This window comes from Marmota monax, unplaced genomic scaffold (genome assembly GCF_021218885.2).
Source record: "Marmota monax isolate L192 unplaced genomic scaffold, Marmota_monax_Labrador192_F-V1.1 WCK01_AAM20220418_F8-fsc00051, whole genome shotgun sequence".
NCBI classification, from domain to species: Eukaryota; Metazoa; Chordata; class Mammalia; order Rodentia; family Sciuridae; genus Marmota; species Marmota monax.
Window position 1 is genome coordinate 17,759,030 of NW_026695202.1, and position 16,258 is coordinate 17,775,287.

A 16,258-nucleotide genomic window follows, 5' to 3' on the forward strand; every position below is an offset into this window, starting at 1 on the left:
AGCACAATTTTTCATGTCTCTGGTTGTACACAAAGTAGAGTCACGCCTTTCGTGTCTTCATACATGTACTTAGGGTAATGGTGTCCATCTCATTCCACCATCTTCCTTACCCCAATGCCCCCTCCCTTCTCCTCCCTCCCCTTTGTCCTATCTAGAGTTCCTCCATTCCTCCCATGCTCCCCTCACCCCCATTATGATCAGCATGAACATATCAGAGAAAGCATGCAGCCTTTGGTTTTTTGGGATTGGCTTGCTTCACTTAGCATAATCTCCAATCCATCCATTTACCTGAAAATGCCATGATTTTATTCTCTTTTAATCCTGAGTATTATTCCATTGTGTATATACCACAGTTTCTTTACCCATTCACCTACTGAAGGGCATCTGGGTTGGTTCCACAGTTTAGCTATTGTGAATTGTGCTGCTATAAACATGGATGTGGATGTGTCCCCGTAGTAGGCTGTTTTAAGTCCTGTGGGTATAAACCGAGGAGTGGGATAGCTGGGTCAAACGTTGGTTCCATTCCCAGTTTTCTGAGGAATCTCCATACTGCTTTCCATAGTGCTTTCCCCAACTTGCATTCCCACAAGCATTTTTCCCCCACATCCTCACCAACACCTACTGTTGTTTGTAGTCTGACTGGAGTGGGATGAAATCTTAGAGTAGTTTTGATTTTCATTTCTCTAATTGCTAGAGATGATGAACATTTTTTCACATATGTGTGGATTGATTGTACATCATCTTCTGAGAAGTGTCTGTTCATTTCCTTGGCCCATTTATTGATTGCGGTTTTTTTTTTTTTTTTTTGGTGTTAAGTTTTCTGAGTTCTTTTATATCTTAGAGATTAGTGCTCTATCTGATGTGCATGTGGTAAAAATTTTCTCCCATTCTATAGGTTCTCTCTTCACTTCACTGATTGTTTCTTTTGCTGAGAAGCTTTTCAGTTTGAATCCATCCCATTTATTGATTCTTGATTGTATTTCTTGCGCTATAAGAGTCTTGTTAAGGAAGTAGGGCCTAATCCAACATGATGAAAATTTGGGCCCACTTTTTCTTTTATTAGACACAGGGTTTTTGGTCTAATTACTAGGTACTTGATCCACTTTGAGTTTTGTGCATGGTGAGAGACAGGGGATTAATTTCATTTTGCTGCATGTAGATTTCTAGTTCTCCCAGCACCATTTGTTGAAGAGGCTGTCTTTTTTCCAACATATGTTTTTGGCACTTTTGTCCTAGTACAAGATAACTGTATTTATGTGGGTTTGTCTTTGTGTCTTCTGCTCTGTACCAATGGTCTACAAGTCGATTTTGGTGCCAATACCATTCTGTTTTGGTTACTATTGCTCCGTAATATAGTTTAAGGTCTGGTATAGTTACGCCACCTGCTTCACTCTTCTTGCTAAGGATTGCATTGGTTATTCAGGGTCCCTTATTTTTCCAGATGAACTCATGACTGCCTTTTCTGTTTCTATGAGGAATGTCATTGGGATTTTGATTGGAATTGCCTTAAACCTGTATAGTGCTTTTGGTAGTATGGTCATTTTGACAATGTTAATTCTGCCTATCCAATAACCAGGAAGATCTTTCCATCTCGAAGATGGAAAAGACTTCTTTAATTTCTTTCTTTTGTGTTCTGTAATTTTCATTGTAGAGGACTTTCACCTCTTTTGTTGATTCCCAAGTATTTTTTAAGCTACTGTAATTGGAGTAGTTTTCCTGTTTTTCTTTCAGAGGATTTGTCACTGATGTACAGAAATGCCTTTGCTTTATGGATATTGATTATATATCCTGATACTTTGATAAATTCACTTATTAGTTCTAGAAGTTTTCTGGTGGATTTTTTTTGGATCCTCTAGGTATAGAAGAATCATGTCATCAACAAATAGTGATAGCTTGAGTTCTTCTTTTCCTATCCATATCCCTTTAATTTCTTTCATCTGTCTAATTGTTCTGGCTAGAGTTTCAAGAACTATGTTAAATAGAAGTGGCGAATGTGGGCATCCCTGTCTTATTCCAGTACTTTTCCCCCAACCTTTCACCTTCAGTCTGTGGATGTCTTTTCCTATGAGATGAGTCTCTGGGGGGCAGCATATTGTTGTGGTTTTTTTTAATCCAATCTGCCAGTCTATATCTTTTTTGTTTGTTTGTTCTTTTTTAGTTCATTTTTAAATTTGTTTTAATTAGTTATATATGAGAGTAGAATGCATTTATGCACTTTGTTATATCATACAAAATGGGACATCAGACGGGACATAATTTCTTTTTTCTGAGTGTACATGTTGTAGAATCATGTTGGCCATGCAGTCACATATATACATAAAGTAATAATGTCCATTTCATTCCACTATCTTTCCTATCCCTACATTCCCTCTCCCCCCTTTACTTCCCTGTACCTAATCTAAGGTAATGTTATTCTTCTCTAGTGCCCCCCCACCTTATTGTGAATTAGCATCTGCATATTAGAGAAAACATTCAGCCTTTGGTTTTTTGGTATTGGCTTATTTTGCTTAGCATGATATTCTCCAGCTCCATCCATTTACTGGCAAATGCCATAATTTCTCTATTCTTTAAAGCTGAGTAATAGTTCATTGAGTATATATACCACATTTTCTTTATCCATTCATCTGTTGAAGTACATCTAGGTTGGTTCCATAGTTTAGCTATTGTGAATTGAGCTGCTATAAACATTAATGTGGCTGTGTCCCTGTAGTATGCTGATTTGAAGTCTTTTGGGTGTAAACCGAGGAGTGATAACAGGGTCAATTTTTGTGGTTCCATGGTGGCTCCATTCCATGTTTTCTGAGGAATCTCCATACTGCTTTCCACAGCAGTTGCACCAATTTGCAGTCCCACCAGCAATGTATGAGTGTCAGTCTATGTCTGTTGATTGGTGAGTTTAAGCCATTAACATTTATGGTTATTATTGAGACATTATTTGTATTCCAAGTCATTTTTGTTTATTTTTTGTAATTTAACTTGTCTTGGGTTTCTCTTTTGATTGATTTTTCCTTCAATGTAATAGTTCATTTTGCTGATTTTCATTGTTGTTTTTGATTTCTTCCTCATGTAATATTTTGCTGAGGATGTTCTGTAGTGCAGGCTTTCTAGTTGTAAATTCCTATAACTTTTGTTTTGATGTCAAAAAAGAACCTCTTAAAGACACATCATAATCAAAATGCCTAACCTAAAAAATAAGGAAAATATACAAAAAGCTCTAAGAGGAAAACATCAAGTCTCATTTAGATGCAAACCAATAAGGATCACTTCTGACCTCTCAACCCAGACATTAAAATAAAGGAGGATCTGGGATGAGCTATCCCAAGATCTAAAAGAAAATGATTACCAGACAAGATTGCCATAGCTAGCAAAGATATCTCTGAGAACCAATGAAAAGTTAAAAAAAATCATGACAAAGATAAATTAAAAGAATTATGACTACTAAGCCAGCACTAGAAAGAATACTTTCCAATAAGTTATAAAGAATAACCCAAATCAGAGGCTACGGATATAGCTCAGTTGGTAGAGTTCTTGCCTCACATGTACAAGGCCCTGGTTTCAATCCCTAACACCACCACACACACACAAAAAGAATAACCCAAATCAAATCCCAAAGCTCCCAAACAGGTGAAGATCACTATAGGAGCAACCAAATATGTGAAAATCAAGACAATTAAATATAGCAAGCAAAAAGTGGCAGGAAACTGCAAACATATATCCATAATAACACTGAATTGTAAATGGTCTCAACTCCCCAACTAAAACACATATACTAGCAGACTGTAACTAAAAACAAGTTTCAACTATACACTGTTTGCAAGAGACTCATCTCATAGGCAAAGACACCCACAGATTAAAGGTAAAATGAAGGAAAAAAATATTCCACACAAATGGAGAATGAAGACAAGCAGGAGTAGCTATTCTTGTCTCTAGCCCCTCCCCCCCCAAATTCAAGCAAAAGTTAATCAGAAGAAACAAATAAAGCCACTATGTTGGTAAAGGGGACTATCCAACAAAAAGATGTGACACTAAATAATATGCTTCAAATGTCAGTGCATCTAATTATGTTTAAAATTATCAACAGATACATCATCCCAACATAAAATCAATAAAATATTACTGAGTTAAATAATACTATAAATAAAATAGACCTGATAGACATCTATAAAATATTTCAGCCCAAAATAGCTCAATTTACCTTTTTGACAGCAGCTGACAGAACCTCTTCCCAAATAGACCATATATAGTTCATAATGTAAATCTTACTAAATAAAAATATTGTATAATCCTGTGGATCCTAATGGATCAAAATGGAATGAAACTAGAAATCAACAGCAAGAAAAACAATAGAAACCACAAAAACAAATGGATATTGAATAATACTCTTTAAACAAGGCATAGAACACAGAATAAATAAGAGAAGGATCAAGAAATTATTAGGAATAAATAAGAATAGATACAATGTATCAAAATCTTTGGGACACTACAAAAGCAGCTCTAAGAGGAGAATTCATATCGCTGGGTGCCTACATTTGAAAAATAGATCCAAAATAAATGAGCTTATGCTCCACCTCAAGGCCTCAGAAAAGGAAGGACAAACTGATTCCAAAATCAGAAGATAGAAAATTAAAAAGAACAGAACTGAAATTAATGAAATTGAAAATTAAAAAATTACACAGGATCAATGCAATAAAATTGGTTCTTTTAAAAAATAAAAAGATTAGTAAACCTTTAGCCAAACTAACCAAAAGAATGAGCAAGAAGTTGCAGATAAATAAAATCAGGGATCAAAAGGAGTATGTCACTACAGACACTCTGATTCCAGAGGACCACAAGAGATTATTTTGAGGGGCTGTAGCTGTGCTCAGTGGTACAGCACTTGCCTAGGGTGGGTGAGGCACTGGGTTCCATCCTCAGCACCACATAAAGAAAATAAATAAAGGTATTGTCCATCTACAACTAAAAACATTTTTTTATAAAGAAATTATTTTGAAAATGTATACTCCAATAAACTGGATAGTTTTAAAGATACTTGCAGATTTCTGGACACATGTGACTTGCCCATACTGAACCAGGAAGACACAGAAAGCCTAAACAGACCAGTATCAAGTAATGAAATTAAAACATCCCTGATAAGGTTTTCAACAAAGGAAAGCCTGAGGGATTCTCAGCTGGGTTCTGCCAGACCTTCAAAGGAAATCTAACAATAGTCTTTCTCAAATTATTCAAGGAAATTGAAAGGGAAGGGACTCTCCCAAACACATTCCATGAAGCCAGCATAACCCTGACACCAAACTGCTCAAAGACCCGTCCAGAAAGAAAACTGCAGACCAATACCCCTGAGAAACCTAGGTGCAAAAATCCTTAATAAAATAAAGCAAATCCACTGGAAAACACACGAAGAAGATAGTATAGCATGATCAAGTAGGTTTCATCCCAGAGATGCAAGGTTGGTTCAACATATGGAAATTGACAAATGTGATTCACCACTTAATAGAACTGAGAACAAGAATCATATGTTCATCTCAATAGATGCAGAAAATGCCTTTGATAAAACCCAGCACACATTCATGTTAAAAATGCTGAAGAAACAAGACCCCAAGGGATTTACCTCAACACTGTAAAGGGTATGTATGACAGACCCAGAACCAACATAATACTGAATGGAGGAAAAAAAGGAACATATTCATTCTAAAATCAGAACAAGACAAAGATATCTACTCTCACCATTCCCAGTCAGCATAATTCTTAAAGCTGGATCCAGAGCAGTCAGGCAAGAGATGAAAATTAGAGATACAAATAGGAAAAGAAGATGCTAAATTATCTTGGTTTGCTTAGGATATGATTCTATATCTAGAAGACCTAGAACACTGTCCTGGAAGACCTAGAGGTCACAGCTGAATTCAGCAGGATGTAAGACCAACATTCATAAATCCCCAGATTGGTTTTTATTTTTTTGCAGGGGGAGGTGTACCAGGGATTGAACTCAGGGCCACTTGGTCACTGAGCCACATCCCAGCCCTGTTTTATATTTTATTTAGAGACAGGGTCTCACTGTGTTGCTTAGCACCTTGCTTTTGCTGAGGCTGGCTTTGAACTCACGATCCTCCTGCCTCAATCCCCCAAGCTGCTGGGATCACAAGCCTCTGCCTCTGAGCCTGGCTATAAATTCCCTAGATTTCTGATTCTCCAACAGTGATTCTGCTGAGAAAGAAATCAGGAAAACTATCCCATCCACATTAATCTCAATATATAATAAAATAAAACACTTGAAAATTAACCTAACCAAGGAGGTGAAAGATCTCCACAATGACAATTATAGGACACTGAAGAAAGAAGTTGAAGAAGACCTTAGAAGATGAAAAGGTCGCCCACGTTCTTGGATAGGTGGAATTAATATTGTCAAAACGGTCGTAACGGTCATAGTGTCAAAATTAATATACAGATTCAATGCAATCCCCATTAAAATACCAATTAAATTCTTCAAAGAGCTAGAAAAGAGTCCTTAAATTCACTTGGAAGAATAAGAGATCCAGAATAGCCCAAGCAATCCTCACCAAGAAGAGCAACGCAGGAGACCCGACATTGATAAAGGTGACAGAAATATTCGTGGAAGAAAGACAGCCTTTCAAACAAATGATGCTGGGAAAACTGGAAATCCACGAGTAGAAGAATAAAACTAGATCCCTCTCTCTCACACTGTCACAAAAATCAAATCAAAATGGACCAAAGACTTAGGAGTATGACCAGAAAACTTGCAGCTACTAGAAGAAAACAGTCAACACTGCATCACATAGGCACTGACTTCCTCAATGAGCTTCCTAAAGATAAAGAGATAAAACCAAGAACCAGTAAGTAAGATGCATCAAATTAAAAATCTTCTCCATAGAAAATGAAACAAGAGCATGGAGACAAGAGTCTGAAGAACTGGAGAAGGTGCTTCATGCTATTACTCAAACAAGGGGTTAACATCCAGAATAAATAACTCAAAAACCTTAACACCACTACCATCACCAACACCAACAAAACAAATAGCCAATCAATAAATGGGCAAAAGAACTAAACAGACATTTCTTAAAAAAAAGAAAAGGAAGAAAAAAGAAAAGAAAAGAAAAATAAAAAATATAAATAGCCAACAAATGCATGTAAAAATGTTCAGCATCTCTAGCAATCAGGGACATGCAAATCAAAAAGTTACACTAAGATTTCATCTCATTCCAGTCAGAATGGTAATTATCAAGAATACAAATAATAATGAATGCTGGTGAGGAAGTAGGGGAAAGGTAGACTCATACATTGTTGATGGGGCTGCAAATTAGTGCAGACACTCTGAAACCAGAGATTTCCAGATTTTGAGACACCTCAAAAACTAGGACAGGAGCCACCATATAACCAGCTATCCCACTGCTTGGTATTTATCCAAAATAACTAAAATCAGTACCATAGTGAAGCATCCACCTTAATGTTAATAAGAGCACAACTTACAATAGCCAAGTTATGGAGTCACCAAGGTGCCTTTAAACAGATGAATGGATCAAGAAAATGTGGTACACACACACAATGGAGTTTTACTCAGCCATAAAGAAGAATGAACTTGGGCAAACAGGACTTCAACACGGCCGGCCGAGGTTCTGGCGGTGGCTGCGTCCGGCAGGGGCGGGCAGAGTTGGAAGTGGTGGCGTTCGCTTTCCCTAGGGGCGTCAGAGCTTAGCGAGGACTGAGCCTGGGAGATCAGCAGGCGCCAGCTCCTTTAGGTTTTTGGGACGGCGGCGGCAGCAGTGTTCAGGTTCTAAATGGCTTCTAAGAAGTTGGGTGAGATTTTCATGTATGACTTCTCCCTGGAAAAGAAAACCATTGAGTGGGCTGAAGATCTAAAGAAAATCCAAGAAGCCCAACAGGAAGCAGAATGCAAAGCCGAGGAAGCAGAAGCTAAAGTGAATTCTCAGAGTGGCCCAGAGGGTGACAGCAAAACAGTGTCTCCAAGACTCACAGCACAGCCACAGTGCCACCTCCTATTAACCCTATCCTTGCCAGCCTACAGCACAACGGCATCCTCACTCCAACTCGGTCAGCAGTAGCGCCACGAAACAGCAAGTTCTCAGCCCACCCCACACAAAGGCAGACTTCAATCCTGCTGATTTCGAGTGTGAAGAAGACCCATCTGATAATCTGGAGTTGAAAACCATTGATGAGAAGGAAGAGCTGAGAAATACTCTGGTAGGGACCACTGGACCCCTATGGCTCAGTTACTGGACCACAACTTGCCCAGAGGAGGCTCTGGGTCCGTGTTACAGGATGAGGAGGTCTTGGCATCCTTGGAGCCGGCCACCCTAGATTCAAGCCTCTTCATAAACCCAACGGCTTTATAACCTTACTGCATTGGGCAACTGTGAAAAGGTGTCGCTGTCTTCCAAGTGTCCCTGCTCCCCTATCCCTGCAGTAAGCAATATCAAATCTCTGTCCTTCTGAAACTTGACTCTGATGACAGCAATCAGAAGACAGTCAAGCTGGCAAGCCCTTTCCATAGCAAATCCTGCCTCCGCAGTGGCATGTTCCAGAATTCCCTAAAGCCTTTCACCCAAAGCAGTGCCAGTGAGCTCAATGGCTTTGAACTTGGACAGTGGCACAGAGGTGCCAACCCTGACGTCCTCTCAGATGCCTTCCCTGTCTGTCTTGTCTTGAGAAGGAGTGAAGGTGTGAAGGAGGTGTGAAGAATCATCACCTCCAAATACAGGCCCCACAGTTACCCCTCTGGATTTCTCAGTGTCACAAGTGCCCAACATGCCCAGCTGTCCCCAGGCCGACTCTGAACTGCAAACACTCTCCAAGTGAGTGGCAGTGTGTGGAGACGTGGTTAACATGGGCTACTCATGTGAGCGTGGCCTGAGAGCCATGAAGAAGAAGGGAGAGGATATCGAGCAGATGCTCGACTACCTCTCTGCACATGGTCAGCTTTTTAAGAAGGGCTTTGACCCTCTCTTAGTGGAAGAGGCTCTGGAAATGCACCAGTGTTTAGAAGAAAAGATGAAGTTTCTTCAGTTAATGAGCAAATTTAAGGAAGCTGGCTTTGAACTGAAAGACTAAGGAAGTTTTGCTATTACACAACAATGACCAGGACAATGCTTTCGAAGACGTCATGGCTCGGGCTGGAGCCAGCTGAGACCAGGCCCTGCCCGGGCCCTGCCATGGAACCCCCCCTTCTCCAGAGGCCCTGCAGAGCCCACATGTGGGGAAGAAGGGGCACTGCCGCAGTCTGGCTGGGCACAATCAGGAGCCACTTGTCAAAAGAAACTAACTTTATTTTTAGAACCACACACGCCAAACAAAACAGCCTCTCAGGAAAAACCCTCAGAGCCTCAACTGCCACCACCGGCTTTCCACAAGCCTCTCTCTCCCCCACAAGCTTCTCTCCACCTCCCACAATCCTCCTGCTCTTGAGGCCGATTGGCTGGGTCACGTGGGCAGAGCCAAAAAAGTCCCCCAATGAGCAGCTCCGTGGTCTGAAAGGGCAGGGAAACAGCCCAATGAGCATCACCGCAGAGGAGCCAATCAGCTAGATGTTGCTGGGGCCGAGGAGCCAATCAGCTAGATGTTGCTGGGGCCGCTGTGAGCCAATCATCAGCCAGCAGCTGGAAGTTTGCTGGCAGCTGGAAGTTTGCTAGGGCCCCTTTGGCTGTGGCTCTCAACATCTCCCCCTCTCTGTTTAAACAACAAGCATGTGGCTTAGAGACCGTGCCTGTTAGGCAGTCCAATTCAACATATGGTCCTTACCCGTCATCGGATGAACTGACCTCTAGGCGTCAGCCTCCTGTCTTAGGTTGGTACCACTGCAATTGGATCATACCCGTCACTGACTACCGGTCCAGCATACAGCCATACTTGTGGATAGGCCTTTGCACCTGTGGGGGGGTGAGGTTCTTTGCCTCACCTCTGTTGGCCCCCAAATTTTAGACCATCACTAGTAGAGGAGGATGCAAAATGCCATGACATTAAGCCAATTGAGGGCTCATTTGAAAAATTGTACCACCGGTGACATCATCAGCAAAAATACCCCAACACTACCACAAGTCGCTGCACCAACAGATAGTTCACAATGCATACAGGTGAGCTCACAATGTGTCCAGGCAAGTTCTGCAAGCAGTTCAGTGATGGCTATTGTAGAAGCTGTAGATTGGTTTTATCTTTGACTTCACCAGCACTGGGATGAAGATAGGAATTCTGGCAATAATGGCTAAAGAAAAAATTATGTAACATTACAGAAGGCACTAAAAGAAAACAATTTTCTTAACAATTTACATTATCTTTAAGAGAATTATTAAATATAATGAAAAGGAAAGGTGAAAGTAAACAAACAGATCTGTTAACCTTCTTTTTTGTTTACATATTAAAACAATCCTCAACAGTTGTTTACCCAATTTAAATTAAACCATATAAATCACGTGAAAAAAAAATATTTGGATCCATTTTATCATGAGCGCTCATCTTATATGATATATGGACATACATACATTCAAACATATAACACAAAACACAAGTGTGCACACATAATATAATACATACAACACATAACATTATAGTAAAGGCCTTATAACTTTTTACAGGTGAAATCTCCATTGCAATGTTTAAAAACTCTATAGTCAAAAAATAGAACTGATCAGCAAAACATTAACCTAGGTCTGTATGAGCTCAAAAAACAAAATAGAACTTCATGATATGGCAAAGGGCAATAATAAAATAGATATTGAAAAAAGCATCCTGGTTCTGTTGCAGATGTAAGAATAGCCAAACTGGAGTTTTGGATATCAGTTGTTATGGATTTGAGCCAAATCATCTTCTTTTTGGTCTGTAGAAATCGCTTTAGTTAATCTTTCTGGAATCCAAAACGGCTGCTGTTCTCCCTGTGGAAACACATAAACAGACCCCCGACTCCAGACAATCACTGGGTCAGGACCTTGGTTAATCTCTCTGGAATCCAAATCGGCTGCTGTTCTCCCTGTGGAAACACACAAACAGACCCCCGACTCCAGACAATTACTGGGTCAGGACCTTTCCATTGTCCTGTTAGAATATCCTTCCAAAGTACCTTGGGCTTATGCACATTTTTTGGACACATATGCCTTTCCGCAGCACTAAGTCCTGATGAATCCAAATTTAAAAAGTTTAGAGTAAAAAGGGTTATTTTAAGTTTATCTTTGGGGAATATATACCCCTTCCCAATTCCTTCTTTTTGCTTTAATAAGTACATTTTAATAGTTTGATGAGCTCTTTCAACTATGCCTTGTCCCTGTGGATTGTATGGAATTCCTGTTATATGAGTAATGCCAAATGTTGAGCAAAATTGTTTAAAAGAGGTAGAAGTATAACCAGGGGCATTATCTGTTTTTAACTGTTTTGGAACACCCACAGTGGCAAAATTTTGTAAGCAATGAGCTATAACATCTTTAGTTTTTTCTCTGGCATGAAGGGAGCCCATCAAAAATCCAGAAGAAGTATCAACTGTAACATGCAAATATTTTAATTTTCCAAATTCTGGCAAGTGTGTGACGTCCATCTGCCAAATATGGTTAGGTATCAATCCTCTAGGATTGACTCCAAGATTAACTTGTGGTAAAGAGGTCACACAATTTTGACATTGTTTTATTATTTGTCTAGCTTGTTCCTTAGTTATTTTAAAACGCTTTTGTAAAGTATTAGCATTGACATGGAACTTTTAATGAAAATTTATAGCTTCTTCTAGTGTAGAAAAAATATGTATGTCATGTGTAGTTTTATCTGCTAAATCATTGCCCAAACTAAGGGCTCCAGGCAATCCTGTATGTGCCCTGATATGTCCTATAAAGAATGGATCTTTTCTGTCCCAGATTAGACTTTGTATAGTGGAAAGCAAAGAGAAAACAGTAGAAGAAGGGGAAATCCTACCAGCATCTTCAAGAGATACTATAGCATTAACTACATACTGACTATCAGAAAATAAATTAAATACAGAATCTTTAAACATCACAAAAGCTTGTAAAACTGCATTAAGCTCTACCTTTTGAGCTGATTGTTTGGGTACTAAAAATGTAAAAGTTTGATCAGGGGTAACTACTGCTGCTGTACCGTTATTTGACCCATCAGTGAATATATTTGGAGCATTCATGATAGGTGTTTTTCTTGTCATTTTTGGAAAAATTACAGGATGCAATGACCAAAAAGACAATAAAGGATTAGATGGTAAGTGGTTATCAAATGAAACATTAGATTTGCACATGATTATTGCCCAAGTATTTAACTCATTAGCTAACTCATCAATTTGATTCATAGTATATGGAGTAATAATTTTATTGGGAGAAATTCCAAACACTCCCTTTGCTGCTTTTACTCCTTTGAGTATTAATTGTCCTACAGCCTCAGGATACCTAGTAAGAATAGTGTTAGGAGAATAAGATAAATGTATCCATTATAATGGACCTTCTTGCCAAAATACTCCTGTAGGAATATTTTTTGTTGGTAGTACAATAAATAATAAAGGCAAACTTATATCAATTCTATCCAAATGCATATTTTCCATATATGTTTCAATGATTTTTAATGCCTTTCTTGCTTCAGGCGTTAACATTCGGGGTGAATTTGGATCTGATGGACCTTTTAGGATATCAAATAAAGGTCCCAACTCTCCTGTTGGTATACCTAAATAAGGCCTTATCCAATTTATGTCTCCTAATAACTTTTGAAAGTCATTAAGTGATTTGAGTTGATCTACTCGTATTTGAATTTTTGGTGGACGGATCATGGTTGAGGATAATAGAACTCCTAAATAATTAATTGGAAAATTTAATTGTACTTTATCTATTGCTATCTCTAGATTATAATTTTTTAATAAGTTTGTAAGTGTGGCATAACATTCTAGCAATGTGTTTTTATCTTTGTGTGCTAATAATACATCATCCATATAGTGAAATATTTGTAGTTCAGGATTTTGATTTCTAAGTGGCTGGATTACTTTGTTAACATAAATTTGACACATAGTTGGGCTGTTAGTCATCCCTTGAGGGAGTACTTTCCATTCATATCTCTGATCAGGACCTTCATGATTCAGTGCAGGGATAGTAAATGCAAAACGTGGACTATCCTCAGGATGAATTGGAATTGAAAAAAAACAATCTTTAATATCTATAACTAAAACATACCAGGTTTTTGGCAAAGCAGACAACTGAGGAATCCCTGATTGAGCAGGTCCCATAATAACCATCTCATTATTAATGGCTCCTAAATCTTGCAATAATCTCCATTTACCAGATTTCTTTTTGATGACAAAAATGGGAGTATTATGGGGAGATACAGAAGGTTGTATATGTCCTTCTGCTAATTGTTGTTTGACCAGGTCATGGGCTGCTTGTATCTTTTCTTTAGTCAGGGGCCACTGAGGAACCCATACTGGTCTTTCTGATTTCCAAGTAATTTTGATTGTCTCAGTGGCCCTTTCTGAAAATCCAACCCATGTCTGTCTGTTCCTTGATCTATTTGTATTGGTGCTGCTATACCTTGTTCTTGTTTTTCTAATCTTTTTCCTTTCCTAAAACCTTGTCTAGTCATAATAGTGGGTGCATTTTGGTTGATGTTATTTGTTAATGTCAAACCTAATTGATCTAGGACATCTCGTCCCCATAAATTTACGGGAAGATGATCCAATACATATGGCTGTATAGTTCCTTCACATCCTTCAGGATCCTTCCAATCTAATACCATTGCACTTCTATGGGGATTAGTCGCCACTCCTAGGCCTCGAAGCGTTTGAGTGGCTTGTTGTAATGGCCAATGTTTTGGCCATTCTTGACGAGAGATGATGCTAAGGTCTGCACCTGTATCCAGTAGCCCATTAAATTCATGTCCTTGAATATTTAGTTTTAGCATGGGGCGAGAATCTAAATTTAAAGAAAGCATAGCCCAATCTACACCTGTGGAGCCTAATCCCTTGGAACCTCTTTCTACAGTACGACTGGAAAATTTATCATGTAGGCTGGGTATTATTAGTAACTGTGCTATTCTATCTCCTGGTGAAATTACTGATATACCCTTTGGAGAACTGGCTATAATTTTTATTTCACCTTCATAATCGGGATCAATTACCCCAGGACTTATCATAAGTCCTTTTAGAGTAGAAGAGCTGCGTCCCAATAATAAGCCTACTGTTCCTTTGGGAAGAGGTCCTTTCACCCCTGTGGGAATGATTTGAACTCCCATCTCTGGAGTTAGTACTGCTCTGGCGGAGGCGCAGATGTCCAACCCTGCGCTCCCTCTGGTTTGTCTGATGAGGGATCTGATGGACAATGTGTCCTGGGCACTACCCTGATGGGGTTGCTGGGTTCCTCCAGTGCTCCGTATATTTGTGGTTTTGGGCCCCGGAGCATTGGGCCCCCCTGTCCATTTTTTGGCAATGGAGCCCGATGCCTTTCTCCACGATATCGTGGATAAACACCTGGTCCTTGTTCGTTTTTTGATAATGGACTACCCTCTATGGTGGTTTGAGAACAGCATTCATTAGCCCAATGTCTCCCTCTACGGCATCGTGGGCAAATACCTGGTATTCTACTCCTTTGATACCTAGTTTTGTTAAACCCTCCTCCAATGGGGCAATTCCTTTTAAAATGTCCTGTTTGTTCACAATTGTAGCATGTTCTTGGCCTGGCATCTAAAGCCTGTTTTACTGCAGCTGCCACAATTTGCCCTTGTTCATTAATGTCTCTGGCATCTAAAGCCTGTTTTACTGCAGCTGCCACGACTTGCTCTTGTTCATTAATGTCTCTACATAATTTAATATATGTGTTTAAATCTTCATGTTTCCATGGTCTAATGATATCTCTGCACCAACGATTCGCTTGCTCATAAGCCAGGTGTTTTAGTAATGGCATTGCTTGTTCTGTATTCCCAAAAACTCTGGTAGCTGTTTGAATAAGCCTATCTACAAATTCAGCATAAGGTTCATTAGCTCCTTGTATTACCTTAGATAATTGACCTTGTAAACCTCCATGTCCTTGTAAAGTCTTCCATGCCTTAATTGCATCTGCAGCAATTTGTGCGTATACGCCAGGATCATATGCAATTTGTTGCTGCTGATCCTCATAAGGTCCCTTTCCTAACAACATATCTAGATTTCTCTGAGGATAACCAGCTGCTGCATTTCGCCTAGCCGTCTCCTTGCAAAATTCCTCATTGGCAACCTTCCATAACAGGTATTGTCCTCCATTTAGCACAGCTTTACACATATTAGCCCAATCTGCTGGTGTCATGTTCAAGTTGTTAATGGATTCGACCATGCTTACAGTGAAGGGTGCTTGAGCACCATAGGTTGTTACAGCCTCTTTTAGCTGCTTCACTGTTTTGAAATTTAAAACTTGGTAAAATCGCTGCCCTCCTGCCTCAAATACAGGGCATGTTAATATTTGAGATCTTGTCTCAGGATCCCAACTATCAACTGCGGGGGTTGGGGACCTCCCAGCATATGGAGGTGGCCTTGTTAGTTGGACACTTACATCCTCTGGTGATAGAAAGGTGTTAGTAGCAGTCTTCTGTAGAGGTGGTGCTGTTAGTTGGACACTTACATCCTCTGGTGATAGAAAGGTGTTAGTAGCAGTCTCCTGTTGTAACTTTCCCCCTGATGGCTTTTTCTGTTTTACACTTTCTTTCTCTGTCTGACTAGCTTGAGAGGCCTTCTCTTTTACTTGAATCTTTTCCTCTGTCTGACTAACTTGAGAGACCTTCTCTTTTACTTGAATCTTTTCCTCTGTCTGACTAACTTGAGAGACCTTCTCTTTTACTTGAATCAATATGTCTTCTCCTTCCTCTACCATTGTCTGAACTGAAGGCTTTGGACTAAGCAAACAAGATATGAACATCCACAATGGCAATGTGCCAACTGGCAGAGTCCCTGGGCTTTTCTTTTCTATTCTTTTTAAATCTTCACCATGATGGTTCCATTGTGATATATTTAACAACTCCTCCTTAAAAAGCCATGGGCTACATTTTTGTATTGTATCAACGTATGCCCTGACTGCTCTTGATTTTACTGAGATGCCTCCTTCCTCTAACAATTTACTTAACACTCTTTCAGTTTGTTTTTTACTAATTTCTGATCCCGTATTTCTACTATAATACAACCCAACAAGATAACGCCTAACAAAACTGAAACTGAGTGAAACAAAATTGGAACAACACAAAATCATTATAATAGCCTCCTGAAATGTCCATCCGTCCTTTCTCCCTATCTGTTCCTCAGATGTGA

General features: G+C 39.4%; 1 pseudogene; it reads left to right on the forward strand.

Annotated features, from left to right (window-relative positions):
• The window catches only part of LOC124083052 (ubiquitin-associated protein 1-like), an 87,574-nt pseudogene extending 78,417 nt beyond the window's left edge, over window positions 1-9,157 (forward strand).
• The last annotated feature ends 7,101 nt before the right edge of the window (window positions 9,158-16,258 follow it).